This window comes from Neovison vison, chromosome 10 (assembly GCF_020171115.1).
Source record: "Neovison vison isolate M4711 chromosome 10, ASM_NN_V1, whole genome shotgun sequence".
Taxonomy (NCBI): Eukaryota; Metazoa; Chordata; class Mammalia; order Carnivora; family Mustelidae; genus Neogale; species Neogale vison.
The window spans coordinates 22,881,169-22,893,568 of record NC_058100.1 but is presented as its reverse complement, the minus strand read 5'-3'; positions in this window follow the sequence as shown (position 1 = coordinate 22,893,568).

Sequence of the window (12,400 nt, the reverse complement as noted above, 5' to 3'; positions counted from 1 at the left end):
ATCCTTTATGTCCATCTTCTAGAGTAAATTATTTAACATAGTTAAATGTCTTTTTAATAGTCTCTAGTTGGTAATTCCAATAACTTGATCATCTATCTATTTGCCTCTTTTGGCTATATTTTTCTGTAAGATGTGTCACATTTTCCCTTCTTTTACATATACCATATTGTTAAAATTTTCATGTATGGGTGTAAAGGTGCAGTGAAAACTGAAAATAGAGCTTGTTTATGTGTACCTTTACCAAGACTGAAAAATTCCCTCAGATTTTTTGTGTTTATGTGCTTTATTACAGAGGGTGCAGGCCCTTCCTTTCTTTGAACTATGTCAAAAGTGTAGAATATTCTGAATCCACATGAACTGGAGGCAAGCTGGGGCTATGGCACAAATTTAATTAAAATGAGACAATCTATGGTTGGTTACTCCAACCTCTAACTTCTGAGGGTACCACAAGTAAGGACCTAATCTCTTTAAATTTGTCGATTTTTGAAGTGAGGTGGTTTAGGCCCTTATTTTTAAGTTTGGTTCAGCTTTATATTAAACTGAGTCTAGAACCACATTAAGACTATTCTAAATTCTCAATCCTTTCTAAACCTTCTCCCACTACTGCCTTCTAAGCATATTTTCTGTGTGTGGTGGTGTGTGGGATGCATTATCAAGCCCATTGATTTATTTTTGCCTGTTGAACTCTACCAGATTCCAATCCATTCCTCCAGCATCTCCTTAAAGTCTCAGCCCCTTTTATAACTTATCTATTAAAGGCTCTTCATCTATGAAGACAGCACTTGTCTTCTGCCTGTCCATCTCCAAAGAAGAGATTTGCCCTTAGATGGCTAAGATGGCTCTCTGCTTGCCTGTGAGAGGCTTTGAAATCCAGCTCATAAATCACTTATAGAATGGTCACATTAAAAAGTGTGAGTCTATATATATATATATATATATATATATATATATATACATATACACATAAACATATATATAGGCATTAGAATGAAGGTCTTTAACATCTGTATGCATTCTATCTGGAAGCAACAGTTTCCTCTATTACTTTACTATATGGACTATAATTAGGGAATAAATTTCTCCAAGAAAGATAATCATAAGAACACATTTCACATGAGGTAAAACAAAAACAAAACAAAACAAAACAAACAAAAAACAGCAAACCAACCCTGAAATATATTAAAACACTTGTTAGTGGTTGTCTTCCCCTAAAAATTTAGAGCTCTTTTCTATTACACTGAGACACATGTAGTTAAGAAGATCAGAACCAATGAAAAGTTACAGTTTTTTGTGAACTTAAAATTAAGAATTAGGAGGGAACTGAATGTTTGGTGGTCAGTGTGGCATCAGACATAGATATGTGTCATTGAGACTGTATACAGATTTTTATCACTCAGGTAAACCCAGGAAACTGTATCTCATTTCCAATGTAATACCAAGCTGAAATGAATGTCCTTGTATACAGGCAGACTCGTAAGAGATTTCTGAGGAAGTAAAGAATCTGATCATCTTCTGAAGATTCTAAAAAGGGAATCCTGAAATGTAAGGTCTGAATTATTATCACTTGCTTATTGAAGGTACTCAATATGGGGATCTAACACAAAAAGCCACCGTAGTTTTCCAGATGCATATATGAAACTTCTATGCGATTATGTTTCCATACTGACACATTAGTCTCTTAGAAACAAAACAAACAAAAGAACCCAGAAACACAAAACCAAAACTTTGCTAATGATAAGTTGCTGAAATAATAAAATTAAAACCATGAGTAAACATACCACCAAGTGACACAGAAAAAAAAAAATAACTTATGAAATTAAGTAGAAGGCACTGTGTGACCAATATCTTTTAAGTAAGATTTTCTATATTTAAAATAGAGTTTAAAAGAATATTGCCCTGAAGTAATAAGTGAAACTGACAAGTGAGAAGGACATTTTAGATCAGGTATTTTGACTGAATCTTTTCCATTTGTTTTGAAGGTACTATTTTAATGTTTGGGTATTAATTAAACATTAATGTTTAATGTTTAATGTTTTAATGTGTGGAGAAGGAAATGTGGCCATAGATGATAGATTAAATTTCATGTAAAAGCAACAAAATTGGTGTTTGTGCTTAGGTGTGTGTGTGTGTGTGTGTGTGTGTGTATTCAAGGATGTCTTCAAAATGTGTGTGGACTGATTTCTCACATATCATTTATATATTACTGGATCACAGGCAGGTATTTGGAACGCTCTTGGAGTAGACTGTGTCGTGACAACAATGAAGTACAACAACAGAGTACATGTAGTGAGTGTGGACCAGGGATGCTAAAACCCCACAATGCACTGATAGACCTTCACAATCAGGAACTATTCCATCCAAATCACAAGTAATGACCCCACCGAGAAATATGATGATGTGCTGATATGTCATCACCCTTTTATTAAGGCATGTTAACTACTTGGATCTATAAATATGTCTCTGGTTTCACACACATCCACAAAAATGCTCCTTTCCTAATAAGACTACCATATTTAATAGACAGTTGTGTCATTAGTAATCACATACAACAATTCCAAGGTCAGCAGCCTACATTTTGTGTTCTAAAAAGTTGTTTTTTAAGATGGATTTTTTTTTTCAAGAAATAGCAAGAAGAGAAACCAGTAGAATATATTGATTAACTACAAGTATTATAATTTTGACTGAAAACAGCCCTTTCTAGTCACCTTGGTCTACTAGTCTCTGGCTCACATTGCCTGAATTTTCTATTTTGAACAGACCAATAACTTTATTGTATTATCTTGCTGTTTCATTGTTTAATGAGTCTAAGTCTTGTCTTTGCAACAAGAAGATAACATCCTTGAGAGATTAAAAACATAGGCTATGCAACTTTATTTATTTTTTTAAAGGTGATTTATTTATTTATTGAGAGAGAGAGAGAACAGGAGGGGGGATGGGCAAAGGCAGACCAAGAAATAGACTCCCTGCTGAGCAAGGAGCCCAAGGCCAAAGATAAAAAGTAAAAATATTTGAAAGTAAAATAAAACAGTTTTCAAAAAAAAATCAGTTATTATTATTAAAAATATCTGACATTATGTTTATTCCATTTAAATACCTAAGCTTATCTTTCAGATTTTCAATTTAAAAATGACATCCAGTTATTAGGTATCCTAGGCATGTATTTTTTGTATTAAAATGTATTTTTTCTATCCTGATGCATACACACAACTTTTAAGAATGAAGAGATTTGAGTATTCCAAACTCATCAAATGGGGCAGAATAGGTGCTGTTCCTTATATATCAGTTAACCTCAATAAAGCTCTTAAAAAGAAATGAAAGAACTGAAGCCTGGAAAAGGTAAGTAACTTGTCAAATTGTAAACACTAAATAAGCAGCTCAGTCATGTATGTCTGATTCTAAAGCATACACTTTGTGTAGGAAGTACCACAAGTCTCTGTGAATATTTAATAAGAATTTTCAATAAGAATAACGTAATATTGTCTACTCCTGAATACATTAAACAATTTAAGTGTCTTTTTCTGCCACATTCATTCTTGTACACATTCACATTTCTAAATCTTGATGCTTAAATACCAAAGTGTTCATTAGACACCACTACAATCACATCTGTTGAAAGTTTGAGGAATTCTTCAAAAAAATCTTCACCAAGACAATGTTTAAAAGAGGAACCTATCTGGGACACATTTAGTGCCCTTGAATAATATTTTAATTTTTCAAACCTTGCCATGCATACTTTTTCTTTCTTTTCTTTTCTTTCTTTTTTTTTTTTTTGAATTTGAAATCATGCAGCCTTCCATTTATTTTCTCTCAAGCAATGTTTCTACTTTGTCTCACAAACACATATCAGGTTGTTGCTTTGGCTAGAATTAAACAAACACAGGTGCTAAAATTATCAGTTTCCTCATATTTTTTCTACCTACTTGTGCTACACAAAGTCATTAAGTTTCTGTAAAAGACACATTTTCCCAATTCATTACACCTAAAGAAACCACCAGGCAGAATGTGCTGCCAATACGTGAGCCGTTGCAGACTTCCCATATGTATTTTGTAAGCAGGTGTTCCATTTGCAGTTTGCCAGAAACAAACTGTTTTTCAGGTGCGTTGAGGATATCATCTTTGTCCAAAAAGGAATAGTAATAACTGCTCCTAGTAGAGTCTTTCTCAATAGGAGAGCAATATGGAGTTGTTGGATAAAGGATTGAATTGAACACAACGTTTAACAGCATAAGTGCACCCATCCAGTCAGGTTCCATGCTAATTACTCAGCCCAGACTGGATGGAGATAAAAATGCCTTACAGAGCCAGAAGACATTGCTTCACATTGTTAAATTACCTTTTATGTAAAATATGGTGCTTTTCCATATCCTTATGAATTAAGTGCTAGTATATCTACTTAATAAATGGCAAAACTCAGAGTCAAATGTTATGCAGCTTTCTCAAAGTCACACAGTTCATAAGGATTTTACCAGAATTCACATCCATGTCATTCTGATTATAGAGCCCAATTTCAAGGCCTTGGTTTTTGCTTTGGCTTGTGCTCTCTTGCCTTGCGCTTGGAAGCTGTGCTTCCAGGAATTGGAATATTTTGTATGAAGCCCTAACAGTGAATGAGACTCTCTAATTCGGTGGAGAGACCAGTGAAAATGACCAATTGTCTTTTATTTTTCCAATTTTTTGGATTATAGCCTGAATCACCACTGAGGTACTGTGTCTATATGTATTTTATCTTTCCTTTTTGCTGACTAGGTGGCTATGACTGGGCTTAGATTCACAGCTCCTATGTTAGCATAAAGCCTAATGGCAATTTGTATTTGTCTATTGCTCTAAACTTATACATGTTTCCATCAATAATTCTTTATCTTGCAGAAAATCTCAAAATACAAGACTTACCATCTCATCCAAAAGTAAAGCATCACTGGGCTGGCCCCATTGGAAGGAGAAACCAGAGGCCAGCAAAATGCAGAAGAACACTAATAACATCACAGCTGCCCATGACTAGTGACCACACAACGGACAACAGATTCTGCTAAAACTCATGCATACACGTGCCTCCAACCACCTTCTTAATTTTGTCTTTGTACCTCGCTGACACATCCTAAGCTTTATCCAGAACCACAGAAGCAAATATCTCCCCTTATCTTTCCCTTGCTCCAGAGAGAACACATAATAGGAGGGTTTAATGTCATGGTGGTTGAATGAAGACTGTGAATCATTTATACTATTAAACTACTTCTGCAATATATTTACTTTTAATATTACAATATTACAAATATTTCCATAGGCATCTCAAAAGTCATAAAGTAAAAAAACAAGAACCTCATCATCTTTGTTGTTTCCCAAAGATGCTCCATCTTTAAGTTATTCTTTTTTTTTCTATTAACATATAATGTATTATTTGCTTCAGGGCCGCAGGTTTGTGAATAATCAGTTCTTTAAGTTATTCTTATCCATCAGCTCTTCCGCTTCCAAAGACATACTTCAGGTTTGTAATTTGCCATAGTTTCTTATTAATGAAGTAGACTGTATTTAATATTGACATAACATTTCCACCATTTCTATTAATCGATCTTTATAATAATACCGCTATTATAGTTCCATAATTTTTATTATTTCTGGAATAAATTTAAACTTTTATTTTGCATTTATGGCTATTCATGATTTGACTCTTGGAAATATTTCAATGTTTAAATCTTGCCACATCTTCCTACCTTTCATTCATATTAAAATACTTAAATATGCTCAAATAAGCCATGTTCTATAGGATTCCTTCATATCTAATCATGTAGCTTTCCCTTTTTCTGGTTAGTCTCTTTTCCAAAACCTCATCTGCATGAGTAACTTCTAAACAGTACTCAAGAGTCATCATATGAACCATCTCCTCTGGGATATTTTTCTATCCAGACAAGTCTAGATTATATATCTTTACTCTCACAACCTTAAATTCTTACGTACAACCTCTGCCTTATTATTTACTATGAGCTATTGCAAAAAATTCTGTTTACTTGTCTATAAGCCCCTCATTCTTATGAAATCCCAGAAGTCTACTTTCCTAAAATTTATAAGGTAGTTTATGTTCTGAACATATATTAGTATGTTAATAATTGAATAAAATAACACTGATGATGATAATATCTGAAAACGAATAGATGTATAATATGTAAGCATTTTAAACAGGCATTACTTAGCTAAGATTGTTAAGATGAACAAAATATAGAATATGGAATACATTTTAATTTTTATAGACATGATCTATTGCTCAAAAGAGAGATGTGAATGAGGACAGTATCAACAGAAGTTTATATCTACAATCACAGTGAATGCATGCAGAACTTAAAGGAGAATATATTGTGTTTTGATTTGCTTGCCCAAAAAGTTTTACCAGGTTATGGCAAGAGATTTCTTTAGACTGGTATATCTGTACAGAATTAGAAAGACAGGCAGGTATTGAACAGAGATGAAACTGATTAGCCATTTAAAACCAAAACACTTATTATGAAGTTAAGTATCTCATTGTTGCAAAGGATTTGGTTCTCAGTTGTATCTCAAGAGTGTAGTGTCAGGTACTGGTCTTGGAGATGTGTTGTTGTTTTTTTTAAACACTTATCATATTGGTTGACTGTGAGCACTTGCATATATTCTTAAGGATGTGCAGACTAGGCTGAATCAATGTGTATCTTCAACAAGTCCATATAAAATTAAGGACTAATGATTATTAGAGAATATATTATCTTATTTAGTAATAGTTTTAAGATCTAAATTTTAGTTAGTTTAAGTGTAACTCAAAAATCCTAATAAAAATGTAATTATAAATGCTAATTATGGCACAGCTGTTTCAATTATAAGTGCTATAAAAACGAAATAATATCACTTAGTACACCAAAAGAGATAAAAATGGTTTTAACCAAAAGTATAACATGAAAATTACATGATTTTTTTTAGATTTTATTTATTTATTTGTGAGAGAGAGAGAGCAAGCAAGTGGGGGAAGGAGTAGAGGGAGAGGAATCAACATACTCCAGGCTGAGCTCTGAGTCTGATGTGGGACTCGGTCTCAGGATCCTGAGACCATGACCTGAGCCCATTCAAGAGTCAGATGCTTAACTGACTGAATAACTCAAGTGTCCCAAAGATTCTTTTTAATATCACTCTAAACTCTGATGAGCTAAATTAGGCTTTGAAATATATTATTATCCTTCAAAATCAATCAGAATCTAGTATAATCAATAAAGAAAAACAGTAATGACAGTTTGAATAAAAATTTCTTTTTTTCACTTTCCTTTGTTTAAAATATATATGTATGTGAAGTATAAGATGCAATTTGGTGATGTCATTTTTGTGGTAAAACAGAAACAAATTTACTTTGATTCATTTCAGATATTTGTGCTGTCAATATATAATATATATAATATATATAATAATATAATAATATATAATACCATGATGCAATTTGGACATTTGCAGTCTACAATTCCAAGAACAGAGCTGAAAGAATCCATCAAATAAGCCAGAGCCCATTCATTTGTGGTGTACACCAAACTTTGTTAACAATGAATAAAGCTTTAAAGTATGTTCAGATATTTGAATTATCTCTCATAAGCTCCCAATAATTTATTGGCCTAAGTGACATCTGACACATACTTATTCACTGAAAAATATTACTCTTTTTTGCATAAATACTTCTATATTAGTATTTTGACTGGCTTTCAGCTGTTATGCATGAATATCAATTTTCATATCTGATAATAATTATATGGCTTTTTTTAAATAAAAAATAAATAGTTGATTTCAGTCTCCCAACTCCACCCATACAGTAATATGCAGATGCACACACACCCACACACACACCCCCCAACACACACACATGCACAGCATATATATGCCACAAAAATACAAAGTTGAGGATTAACAGATTACATTGTTTCTCACTTTCATTTATATCAGTAAGTAGAAAGGTATGTGATATAAGATACTTAGAGTTTTTAGAGGAGAGTTTGAGACTGAATTGTTATAGTATTCCCAAATAAGAAACATAAGTATCATCTTTAACAAGATGAAATTTTGCCTGTAGCTAAAAGCATAAGAAAGTAGGCAGGTGTCTAAAACAATCTTGAGTAACAAATATATCTGAAAGTAGATTTAAAGAAAAGTGTCATCTTAAGATGTTTGGAAGAACATTTATAATTAATTATACAGCTTACAAATTGGCTACAGAATCATAAGCTAAGAGATGACAACTATATGTTTGTATGTTAGCTTGCATAATATGCCTTGGAGATTACGTTTTATTGCTATCAATAAAGAATTTTATAAAGAATTTAGTTTTCATAAAATGTTTTTTAAAGTGAATTTGGAATTGTTGTCTTTGTATTTTCAAAAGTGGACATGTAAATATGTGAAATACATTTTTATCTAATCAAATTGAGCAAAACCATGATGTTAACAAGACACATTAGTCTTGAACCCCAAAGAAATCTGAAACACTACACCCAAACAGGACTAAATCAATAGAGTTTGATATTGGTAAAATAATCATGATAATTAAGTTAATAATAAGCCTTATTATTGGGGCCCCTGGGTGGCTCAGTCAGTTAAGTGTCTACCTTCAGTTCAGGTCATGATCCAGAGGTCCTGGGATGGAGTCCCACATGAGATCTCTGCTCAGCAGGGAGTCTGCTTCTCCCTCTACCCCTCCTCCCCGATCATGCCCTCTCTCACTCTCCCTCATAAATAAATAAAATCTTAAAATAATTATAATAATAAACCTTATTATTGACATAAATAGCCATTCTGGCAAATGTGTATAACATTATTTTGCATGTATGCCTTTTGTTTATGTATAGGCCTTATATATCTATTGCTCATAAAAAAATTCACTAATATATTTATAAATCTAAAATATCTACTAGAAATATAGACAGAGATATAGATATATACATATATAAATATATTACTAAGAGGGAAACATGAATATTGGAGTGACTGACAAATTCATACAATGCTCTATTTGCTACTAGTGTTGCTGGCCAGGACATATCAGACAGACAACAGAGGAGACTCTAATCCCCTCTTTGCTTTCCCTAAGAATGTTGCCCCATGATATCATCACCACCATTACTGTTCTTAAAACATGGCAATTATGGCCAAGAGATCTTCTAGGCCAATGTCATCATTTGCCATATTTCTGTGTGTAAGATTTTTTTTTTTTTTTTTGCTATTTGAGGTCTATAAGTTTCCATATGAATTTTTGTATTGTTTATTCCATTTTATAAAATATCACTGAAATTTTAGTAGGGATTGTATTGAATCTGTAAATTGCTTTGAGTAACATGGATATTTTAGTAGTGTGATTTTTTTCTGATTCATGAACACAGAAAGTCTTTCTATTTGTGTCTTCCTGAATTTCTTTTATCATTGATTCATAGGTTCCAGTTTATAAGACTGTCACCACCTCAATTGATTTTACTCTTAAGTATCGTATACTTTTTGTTGCTATCGTAAATGAGATTCTTTTCATTTCTTTTTGGATAATTCATTGTTAGTATATAGAAACAATGATTTTTGCATTTGACAAGAAGAAATATTATCTGTTTGTAGATGACATCATACTATCTGTAGAAAATTCTAAAAACACCTCAAAAAAAGTGTTAGAACCAATAAATCAATTCAGTAATTTAGTAAAATCACTAACACAATACAGAAATATATTGAGACTATAGAAAAAACAAGAGTCACAAAGCTACCTGTAGATTAGGACTTGATTCCATAATACACTGATGGTGGGTACATCCCCCCCAAAGAAAAGTTCTATAAAACCTGACAAAAATACATTTTTCCATTTGTTTAGATTCCAGTTCTCTTACAAAGAAAATTATAGTAGAATAACATAAGGGACAATAGATTAATAAGTTAAGTAGAAGAAGAAAAAAATCTCAGAAAGCTTATTAGAAATGAAAAAAAACTAATAAAATATGAAATAACAAAATAACAAAATAAAATTAAGTAGTGGTGAAGGCTAATACAGTAACACTGATTAGATATCTTCCATGGGGAAAAATTATATTGACATTTATGTGACTTTTTAAAATACTTTCTAACCTAAATTAATTTTTTTGGAAAGGAGACTGCTTGCTTAATTCTGGGGAGAATATTGGTTTCAAGGAACATAATATTTTGTGATGTTTTACCATAATACTGATGATCTTACCTATTTTTGAATTCACTAAAGAGAAGCCAAAACATTTCAGATTACTTACCATTTATTTAGCTTCCTTTATTATAAAATTTAAAATATTTAAAAGAAAATTAAATTAAAGAATTTGTAATTATTGTCTTAAGAAAACTAATTCTAATACATGAAGCACGGTAATTTTATAAGCAAGCTGAGTTAGGCATAATACAACTTTAATGATTGTTAGCAAAGCTAGCTGACTGAATTATGAATAATTAAAGTGTGTACTCCTAAATAGCTTTTAGATCTATAATGATAACAAAAATAAAACAAATATACTTAATTGACCCCAACATTTAATTTGTCCTTAGATATTCATATTCCAGCTGAAATTTTTTTAAATTTTCATATCTCCAAAATTTCTGTGGATTGTTACATTTTGTTATGATGGTATATTGGAGCACAACATGGTTTCTACTTTGCATATACCCTTTTTAACTTTACACTCAGGGAGCACCCTCTAGCATTCTTTTTTTTTTTTTTAAGATTTTATTTATTTGACAGAGAGAGGTCACAAGTAGGCAGAGAGGCAAGCAGAGAGAGAGGAGGAAGCAGGCTCCCTACTGAGCAGAGAGCCCGATGCGGGACTCGATCCCAGGACCCTGAGATCATGACCTAAGCCGAAGGCAGCGGCTCAACCCACTGAGCCACCCAGGCGCCCACCCTCTAGCATTCTTTGGACAAATATTCAACCATGCCTAATTTTTTCAGGGTATATCTTCTTAAATTTTATGGGTATGTCTTTCATATGAAAATAAAACTGGATATGGAAAGTAAGGGTAATTAATGTTTCTGAGAAGCTTTAATCCAGGAATTCATAATCTAGAGGAAAAAATAAACATGACTTGATTTTGACATGAATTAATTTTTGCTTTTGTTTAACAATGTAAGAAAAATATAGTTCATTGGAAGGACTTCTGGCTATGGCTGAAAGAAGAGGTAAGAGACACATTAAGTCAGTACTATTTATACAAATTTTAAAATGCAAGTATCCTAAACAATAGTACATATTCAGGAAGTATAAAAAACAAAAATCTGAGAAAAAAATTCAAAACAAACTTTCGATGGGGCAGGAGAGGAGAGTGTGAATATATTAAATGCCATTAAAGAAGGAATAAGATCAGGCACTGACTTGTTCAGGACTACCTATGAAGTAAATAATCTGATTAAATAAACTTTGTGTGTCTATAGTCAGAAAATAACCCAAATAACTGTTTCTATTTTAGTTCAGTTAACCATACCATCATTCCATGATTATTATAATGAATGACCAATTTATTTCTGAGTTGGCAGTTATTAATTCCTACTTGTGTGTAGCATTTTAGTAAAAAATTAACAGAATAACCAGTCTTTTCCATTAAAACACTATTATACATATTTTATTTTTTATAGATTGTGTTGTATAGAAATTCTAAATGTTGCTTCTTTAAAGCAAATTTTTAAATAAATGCAATTTAGAGTACTTCGTATTGTAATTTGATAAGAAAGAGAAGTATATTTGTAAATAATTATGTTGAAATGAAAAATGTATTTGAAAAACAAGTATATGTGTACTGTAAACCTATATACACCTAATGGAAATTTAGTGAAGAATGATTTACAAAAAAAAATCCCTCTGGTGTTCACAACTTGGAAGCTGTTATTAGATTGAACTTTGGAGAATTGCTATAGTTCAGTTCAGAAACAGTTGGAGGTAGCAGTCTTATATGGTTTATCACTTTCTTTTAGTTAGTCTTGATTAGCTCTACAGTTCTCAGATGGAAAAACAATTGGCACAAGGATATGTCAGAAACACAGTAAAATCCTACCTGACCTGCTTTTGATGATTTCTTACTGAATATCACCATTAACAAAGGTGACAGCAGTTAAATGGAAATCTTTTTTTCTTAATTTTCTCTTTTCTTTATTGAGGTAAAATTGGCAAATACTATTATATCCATTTTACATGTGGCAATAATAGTTCAATATTTGTATACAGTACAAAGTAATCACCACAATAAGTCTAGTTACCATCCATCACTATGCAACTGAACATTTTTACACTTTTCCCACATCCCCAGCCCCCTTCCCCTCTTATGACCACCAATCTGTTCTTTGTTATCTGTAAGTTTTGTTTTGTTTTATGTGCTTGTTTTTTGTTTTTGTTTTGTTTTGTTTACATTCCACATATAA